Source organism: Anabrus simplex, chromosome 4 (assembly GCF_040414725.1).
Source record: "Anabrus simplex isolate iqAnaSimp1 chromosome 4, ASM4041472v1, whole genome shotgun sequence".
In the NCBI taxonomy this organism is placed as follows: domain Eukaryota; kingdom Metazoa; phylum Arthropoda; class Insecta; order Orthoptera; family Tettigoniidae; genus Anabrus; species Anabrus simplex.
In genome coordinates, this window is record NC_090268.1 from 370,646,887 (window position 1) to 370,656,533 (window position 9,647).

The following is a 9,647-nucleotide window of genomic DNA, read 5'->3' on the forward strand; positions in this document are numbered from 1 at the left end:
CTGCTGTGAGTAGGATATTAGTGAATAGGGTGACCGCTGTGTCAATGTCTTCGGTAGTTGTGAGCGGGGGTGCTGGGTTCAGTTCCTTGAGATGCTCTAGTTGTGAGGTGTAGGTGTCCCAGTTTATGTAATTTGTATTAATTACCTTGTGTGTATTGCGGTCATGTTTTTTGATACCTAGCTCAAGCAGTACTGGTCTATGATCTGAGTTTAATTGTTGCATGGTGTCTATTTTTGCATTGTAGGGTATGTTTTTTAGTAGTGCAATGTCATTGGTGTCTGAGTGAAGTGTGCCGTTGCGGGTCCAGTAGAATGTGGGTTCGAGCGGGGCAGTAATGAAGTAATTGTGCTGTATACTGTGTGCTCGTAGTTTTGTGCCGTGAGGGTTAATTGTTTTGCTGTTCCAGTCTGTGTGTTTGCTGTTAAGGTCGCCAGCCAGTATAACATGTTCGTAGTCTAGGAGTAAGTCGAAATCTGATGTGTAGAGACGTTTGCCTGGAGGCAGGTAGGCGGATATGATTGTAATTCTCTGGTGTCCGTCGTCTAGCTGTATCGCCGTGGCTTCTAGTGTGTGTGTGGCTGGGAGATAGATATGGTTGTGGGCAATGCGCCTTTTAATCGCAATCAAGGTGCCACCACCGTCTCCATCTCTGTCTGTTCTGTATGTGATGTATCGTGGAATGGAGAATCGTTTGTTGGGTTTGAGTCTTGTTTCTTGTATTAGTAATATGTCGATGTCGTGTTCTGTGATGTGTTGTTTGAGCTCGGCCTTCTTTGCTGGGTTATTTAGGCCGTTGGCATTCCATATGGTTATCCTGAGAGGCTTTCTAGCCATGGAGCTTGTTTATGATTGTAATAGAGAGCTGTAGAAGTGTGTTGAGTATGGACTGGATAGCTGTTACTGTTGTGGATACTAGTAAGTTCATGTGGGCTTGTGTTTCTTCTATGAAGTATCTGATGTCATCGGGGGTGTTCGGGGGTAGCTTTAGTTTTGTGAATTGGTTTGTAAAGGAAGGCGTGGCTGTGTGAGCAGGTGTGGGTGGGGCGGTAGATGTACGTTTGGGGGCTGGGGAGGTGGGTTGAGGTGTGTTGTTGTCTGTGTTTGTAGTGATGGTAGTAGTGGTAGGTGAGTCGTGTTCGTGAGGTTTGCGTTGCTTGTCATGTGGGATTGATTGAGGGTTGCTTTGTTTGTCTCGTTTACTGTGTTGCTTGATTGCCTTGCTGAAATTTAGAGATGTGGTGTTGGCATGATTTGTGGTATCGGTTTGTCCACAGAGTGCCGGGAAGTCAAGTTCTGAGATGTGTGCACCTCTGCTGTTAGTGTTAATTGGTTCTTCAGGGCAGTCAGTATCATCAGTTTCTAGGGCAGCGTATCTGTTAGAGGTGCGTACAGGACTCACGTTAGTAGTGGGGGTGTTTGTGTTAGTGTCTTGTGAGTTAGTGTCTGTCGTTGTAGTGTTCTGTGGTTTCTCAGGGAAGCGTTTCTTGACATACTTAATAAATTCAGGACATTGCTTGTGTGACGCAGGGTGGCCCTGAAGACTGATCCCAGAGTATATTTGGGAAGTCGGACCGCGCTGAGAACTTGGCAGGCTCGACGTTGATTGGCTGCCCGTGAGTGCGGGCAAGGGCTCGTGGCGAAGGCGAGAGCGAGTGGGCTGGGCTGGGTCTTGACGGGCGACGACGGTGAGCTGGCGGTTAGCAGGGTGCTGGCTCGGAGTGACGTCTGCTCAGGTCAGGTGTGAACCGTATCCTACCGGCCCATAATAATAATTGGAATATTATTTGACCAAACATGTGAAATTTATTCAGAAAAGTTACAGTCTAACATGTTAAAGCATCGTATCCTAAGATAGTTGATACCGGATGTTGAGCAAGACAGTGAATCGCTGGATGTTGCTTCATATTTCCGTATGACCATGAGAAAAGGTAGCGTACCCAAGCGTTGGCAAGGATCGACACGTGTATTAGATGCTGACCAAGCAAGATATTTCAGCCAATGGGAACTTAAGGATTTGGCAAACCTGGAGGCTACACCGCGCCAAATCTTAATTCCAGGATGACCAACGTGCTCTGTGCATAAAGTCAGTTTCTGTAAGAGATCGGTTTTCCACAGTTTCTGAAGTCAGATATATTTGGAAATGTATTATAAAAATTGGTGGAAGAGATTTGCTAGTGTTTGAGCTGTGTTTTGTAAATATATTACAATAAGTATTATGTCATCAGATATGACGAACTCTCTGATTGGTGGTCGGTTCAGACACTCGGGAACCCCAACATTATTGGCGTCACCGAAGCCTCCTCAGTAACCCTTAGCTCTGGAGAGCGTCATTCCGTAGTTGAAATTTGAGCAGTACGGATGTACCAACTCTGTATCTCTGTGGAAAAGATTTGAACAGTGCGGATGCATTAACTCTGTGACTGGTGATCGGGATTAACGTGGTGTTATTCCAGTAATAGTAACTGGTCCTCGTTGATACTTTAAATTGTGCAGTCGCAATAATTTACTGTACTTGAGTAAATGAAATAGTATAATTTTGGCAGAGTTTGCTTTCAATTGATAAAGACGGTGTTTAGTGACCGCTGAGTAACAAGTGTAGTGGAAACGTGCTATTGTTTCACTATTTCGCGACGGGCGCGTATTCGCGTGGAACTTCCGTACCGAACCGTGGGCTGCTTTTTAAACTGTATTTTTACCCTTTAAGTGAAGTGTGTTTTATATATATATATATATATATATATATATATATATATATATATATATATGTGAATCAGTGTGTTAGCTGATCTGGTAAAAGAAAGGGTATTGCGGCTCGCAGCATTAAGCAGCGAAGAGATTATCAATAATAGTCTTCTGTGTTCCAGTGAATTATTTTCCAGCAAGATGATGGATACGCCTGTAGAGGAAGGAAGTGCATTCCCACATGTTAATGCTGTGATTAACATGGAGTAGACCCATAAAGCAGTGGGGATGTAAGCTGCTATCCTGGTTTCCCGAGAGTCATGTAAAGTAAGACGCATGTATTATTTACGGCATGATATGTAAGTTATGTTAATGTACTAGGGCAGTGTAGATAGAATTTTAATTTTCATTCAAAGTAAGCCTGACGGCATGTGTTTGTTTAATTTTGTTACTATGATAGATTCGGATACGAGAATAATGCATGTTTATTTTATTTTCATTTTGCTTTATGAGTAGATGTTTGGGAAAATGAGGGATTGATAGGATCAGTTATTGTTGTAAATATAGTACTTAGCGTAGGATATTCCGAGTTTTCCTTAAATATATGCTAGAAGGGCTAGATCGACAGGTTCATTTTTATATTACGTCAAACACGTATCAATTCATTTTATTTTGGTTATTCAGAGAGACAGGTATAGCTATTTTGCATGATGCATGGTTTTACAGAAGCTGCCAGAAGGAGCTGCAGAACGTCGTTGTTAAATTAAGATCTTTGAAGTTAAGTTGGATTCCGTTTGCCTGATGGTCTGCCAAGGACTCGAACTGCGTCTCATTATGTGGAAAGACCAGTGGGATTCATGAGGAATAATGAGATAATAATTGCATGCTGAATTATAATGTATTGGTGCAGGCTGATTGTATGCCTGACAAGATAAAGAGTATTGAGCAGATGTGTGTGCCTGCCTAGTGTCTTCTGAGTGTATATTGTGATCAGAATGGACAGTGTTAATTCCAGACTATTGAGTCTGATGTTGTTAAATGGCCCAAGCATGCCAAGAAGGAATAAATATACGTGAGTTTCCGTGTAGTTGATGATGGGCGTTATCTCATGGCAAGCTGATTCCTGGCCTGTGTTATCGGTATGTGTGAAAGAGACAGTATTTCCTTGTGGCGGCCTCGGGAGACCAAATCCAATCTTTAGCATAGCGGAGTTCAACATTTCTTCACAGCTTGTAATCTACCCGGAAGTACATGACGTATGACCGCGCTGTTGAGCGCTCAAACGCACCAGAAGGAGGCAATGTTGCCCATTGCTTTCTTCATGATATCAAGGATTGTTTATATGTTTTTTCCCTTACAGGATGGTTTTACATTATTATTTATGATTGTATACCTTGTCTCGTTGTTTTTTAAAGGGAACAGCCCGAGTGCTGAAGTATTGTTGGTTTATCTAGTTCTGTCTAGATCTTTTGTAGTGAACCGGGATTCACATCAGAAGCAGTGTAGCATTTAAGACTTCTCGATATCCGATGTATATATATGTTTAGTTTGATTATTTGAATTGCTGTAAATATAGTGTAGGATTTGCCCCTAGTATTTTGCATAACTTACATAGCGTCCGGTGCGTCTTAATTATTTTTCTTTCCGTCGTAATTTTTCTTATAATGTAACTTTTATTTTACGGAAATAGTTTGACGACTCTCGGGAGTAACTTAATTTTGAAACCGTATCGTTGGGATGCGATAGTGTGGAACTCCATACGGAAATACCACATGGCAGTGTTTGCGTACACTTGTTGCCATACAACATAAACATTGGACTATAAGAAGAAACTCAGTCTTGATTTATATAAATGTTCTTTGTTGAACTTGTTTTTTTTTTAATGTCAAATTTGAATATTCATTCAATTAACGTTTCTGATTTCAACTTATTTCTATACTTTGAGTTTATTTTTTCTACAAATTATTATTATTTTTCTTGATTCAATTATTTTCATGTGACTTGATCGGGGATATTTATTAATAAATCCATCTTACCCCCTATGATTGTTTCTCATTCGTGTTATACCTCCATTTCCTGTTATTGATTGCTATTTTAGAGTAGAACTTCGACTTTTTATCCTGACCCAATCGACAACCAACCCACACTCTGCCCAACCCTGAGTTAGTCGGATGTTCATACAGGAATGGAGGCATCGTCCTAGAGGGTATTTACCCCTGGGTACGGTACAGGTGCTGGCTCTCGAATAATGACACGATAATTGAAGGTCAAACTTTTAGATATATATTATGTTCCCAATTACCTAGTCAAAATTATTCAAAGCTACTTGAATAAAAGGGAATTGTACATTTCCTGTGAGGGAGAGAGGTCCACTCCTCGGGACCTAGATGCCGGAGTGTCACAGGGAGGAGTAGACCTACCGGCCCCCACCCTGTACACCCCACATGAGAATGATCTCCCCCAAATGCAGGGTGCAGAAATACAGCAGTATGCGGACGAAATTGCCACATACACAGCTAAGAAGTATAGTGTACATGCCACCCGTGCATTGCAAACTTGGATCGCTCTGTTTTGGGAATGGTGCATCCGAAATAAAGTGAAAATAAACCTTTAAAGACGCAGGGTATTGTTTTCACTAAAAGGAGACCTGAACTTGGTCACCTTACTATAGACAATGTCCACATCTCCTGGATCAATCAATTTGGGATTAACAATGGACAAAGGTCTGACTTGAAAATGGCCCTGGAACGAGCGTGGGCAAGAGTGGCCTGTCTGAGGCCGCAAATTTATAATAAATAATATCAGATAATATTAAAAGAAATTTATATTTAGCGTGCATCAGACCCATTCTGCTCTACGGTTGCTAGGCCTGGGGGTATATTCCAAAACCTGCAATGGGCAAAATTCAAACTTTCCAAAACAACATTTTACGCAGAATGACTAAAACCCCATTGTTGAAATCCAAATGGGAGACACGGAGACAATTCCGTATCCCCACTATTGGATATCACTTCCGAAAAAGGGCGAAGAAGGCGAAGTCCGGAATCCAATCGTTTGGGCATCCCTATTCTTAAATATGTCATAAGGACACAGAAGCTCAACACACTTTTTAAATATCGAGGCCCTCGGTTCACTTACGACCTGGAGTAAGTACACCTTTCGGTCTTTTCCAAATTTTAATAACTATTTAAAGAACATAAAAATTACAACCCTGATAAGCCCTGTTTCTTAAGAAGGTACCTGCCACCCCCAACCACGGTCACTAAATAAAACTGATATATTTTCCAAATTAGCGATGAGGGGGTTTCTCTTCTGACTAGTTGGCTAATCCAGCCTATTGTCAGATCGCTTCTCCCCCTATAAAGTTAGGAGCAGAGACATACCTACTCATCAGTCATTCTCAGAAAAAAAAGGTGAGTAGAAGGGCAAATTTTTGCCATGGGACTCTCCATTTACTTTACCACAGCAACAAAAAAAGAAAGAAACTGGATCCTGAAAATGTCTCTTATTAATATTATTTCATATTATATTTATCTTACCCACCTCTGTGGTGTGGTGGTTAGTGTGATCAGCTGCCACCCCCGGAGGCCCGGGTTCCATTTCCCGTTCGGCCACGAAATAAAATAAAGGGCACGAGGACTGGACGGGGGCCACTCAGACTCGGGAGGTCAAGTGATTAGAGGGTGTTCGATTCCCACTTCAGTTATCTTCGAAGTAGTTTTCCGTGGTTTCCCATCTTTTCCGCCTCATCCTTCCTTCCTTCCTTCCTTCCTTCCTTCCTTCCTTCCTTTCTCTGTGTATAACACTTCAAATCTTCCCATCCTCCCCACAAGACCCCTGTTCGGCATAGCAGGTGAGGCCACCTGGGCTAGATACTGGTCCTCCTCCCTATTTGTATCCCCCGAACCAAAATCTCATGCTCCAGAACCCTGCCACTGAGACGGCAGCGGTGGGATACCTCGCGGAGTACAAGGGAAAAACGAACCCTGGCGGGTAAAGGGAATAAAACGGAAAGAAAAAAGATTTCTCAATAACTGTAATCGAACCCAAGTATTTTCTTTTTGTTGGTACTCTTCCCATCACTGCCCACAATAGACTCGGCATTAACACATCATGGCCGTCCGGAGGTAATTCCACAATTCCTTGCTGAAAATTTGCACTGAAGAAAAGTTCATTTCGTAAGATTTCTCCGTAAACCAAATAGCAAGTGATATGCTTCTTGTAAACTCCTCGTGCACACAATACAAATAATCCGCCTATGTGGTGTAGTGGTTAGCGTGATTAGCTGCACCCCGCGGAGACCCGGGTATGATTCATGGCTCTACCACGAAATTTCAGAAGTGGTACGAGGGCTGGAACGAGGTTCACACTAGGTTTGGGAGTTCAACTGACTAGAGGAGGGTTCGATTCCCACCTCAGTCCCAGAGCTTACATTCAGGGAAATAGTGTTTTCGAACCCCCGTGTCGGGAATCCCGAAGGCGGTTTACCGTGGATTTCCACTTTCACACCAGGCAAATGCTCGGGACGAATCTTAATTAAGACCACGGTCGCATCCCTCTCAGTACCAGCCCTATCCTGCCATAAAACCTGTCCGAGTCGGTGTGACGAAAAACAAGCAGGTTAAGTTCAGCCACCCCAGAAATTGCAGGGAATGGCTGAAGATATTTTGTTTATTGGAGCTATCCTAGCAAAACCAGACGACTTCATTTCGGTCATGTTTATGGTCATAGCGGCAATCTTACGACGACAATAAGTGGTGATAAATCCCAGGGAATGAGAAACAAACTAGTGTACAAGTGGTCCACGATAATATGACCACTGTTTCGTTAGTTGTTTACTCGACGTTTCCAATTTATAATGGAAATCCTCAGCCTGTATCCAGTCATTCGTACGGGTCAGTAATAGAGTGAATGAAAACCACATCTAGCGGCGAGGATAGGAATTGTGCCAGCTGCCGAAACCTGTCGCGCTCCTCTGGGGAAATGATGAATGACTGAAAGATGAAATGCTATGATACTGGAGAGTATCTCTGAAATGAATGGTGATATGGAAAACAGGAGTACCCGGAGAAAAACCTATCCTTCCTCTGCTTTGTCCCGCATAAATCTCACATGGAGTGTCCGGGATTTTAACCGCGGAATCCAGCGGTGTGAGGCCGAGGCCCCGTTTCCAGTACACCAGCATCTAAATTCATGATCTATAGGGAATGAATTATTAATTCTGCCTTTTATCATATTACCATGCATTTCAAAACGGATACATTTCTCGAAATGTTACAATGGAATAAATTATATTTCAATATGCATTACTATGTCCGCCTCTGTGGTATAGTGATTAGTGTGATTATCGGCCACCACAGGGGGCGTGGGTTCGATTCCAGGCTTTGCCAGGAAATGTAAATGTGGTACGTGTGCTGGAACGGCGTGCACTCACTCTCTTTATCTGTTTACCCTCCAGGGTCAGTTGTTTCCTCGGACTCAGCGAGCTATCCCGCCCCTATCACCTCAAGCGCAGTGTCCTGGAGCTTCGGACTCTGGGTTGGGATACAACTGGGGAGGGTGATCAGTAACTTGTCCAGGCTGCCTCACCTGCTATGCTGAACAGGTGCCTTGTTTGGGGATGGGAAGATTGAAAGGGATAGACAAGGAAGAGAGAAAGAAGCGGCCGTGGCCTAAGTCAGGTATCATCCCGGCATTTGCCTGGCGGAGAAGTGGGAAACCACGGAAAACCACTTTCAGGATGGCTGAGGTGGGAATCGAACAAACCTCTACTCAGTTGACATTCCGAGGCTGAGTGGTCCCCGTTCCAGCCCTCGTACCACTTTTCAAATTTCATGGAAGAGCCGGGAATCGAACCGGGGCCTGGCAGCTAATTACACCAAACACTACACCACAGAGGCGGACCTCTCGCGAGGTCAACAGAGTAGAATGTATTTCGATTCCAACCTCAGCCATCCTCGAAATGGTTTTCCGTGGTTTCGTAATTCCCCTCCATGCAAATGCCCGGGTGGTACCTAACTTGAGACCGCGACCGTTTCCTTCTCTCTTACTTGTCTATCCCTTCCAAACACCCCATCTCCCACAAAGCCCTGTTCAGCATAGCAGGTGAGGCCGCCTGGGCGAGGTATTGCTCATCTTTTCCTGTTATATCCCCCGACCCAAACTCTCACACTCTAAGACACTGCTCTTGAGGCAGTAGAGGTGGGATCCCTCACTCAGTCCGAGGGAAAAACCAACCCTGGAGCGTAAACGGACTAAGAAAGGCTGAAAGTAAGGGTGATTATCCTACCTTCCTACGCTAAACCTAGATGAACTTGAAATATTTCATACCAGCCGGCGATTCAATATAACTAAGGTCAAAGACGTCCTTTCTTGTTACGATTTCAAATATAGAATGTGATCCTTTCAGTCGAGATGTATGACAAGCAGAAAATTTCTGGAGGCGCCGGGTATCGATCCCGGTACCTCTCACATGCTAAGCGAGCGCTCTACCATCTGAGCTACGCCCCCAGTCCTACTTCATGCACAATAAGTGATCAGCATTATATTGCCAAATGTTTTAGTTTGCCTGATCACACCCAGGTAGAGTAGTCTGCATTCTGTGTGTCACACTTTCACCAGAGGTGTGGTCCATGGTAACTTGAGCACCTCACGCACAGAGGTCACTCGCTTCGTGGTAAAGACTGAACTCGCTCTTCGCATAGTAGTGGTGCTCTGAAGAGCAATATTGCAAGATTATCAGTCCTTTCTTTATTACAATGGAAGAAAATAACGTCCGCCTTTGTGATGTAGTGGTCAGTGTGATTAGCTGCCAACCCCGGATGCCCGATTTCGATTACCGTCTCTGCCACAAAATTTGAAAAGTGGTACGAGTGCTGGAAAGAGGTGCACTCAGCCTCGGGATGTCAGCTGAGTAGAGGTGGGTTCAATTCCCACCTCAACCATCCTCGAAGTGGTTTTCCGT

The 9,647-nt window shown here is 43.8% G+C and overlaps 1 non-coding gene across 1 annotated transcript; it reads right to left on the reverse strand.

The window, feature by feature from the left end:
• Nucleotides 1–9,120: 9,120 nt before the first annotated feature.
• TRNAA-AGC (transfer RNA alanine (anticodon AGC)) lies at nucleotides 9,121–9,193 on the reverse strand. The gene has a single exon. It is a non-coding gene; the product is annotated as a tRNA-Ala (tRNA).
• Nucleotides 9,194–9,647: the final 454 nt, after the last annotated feature.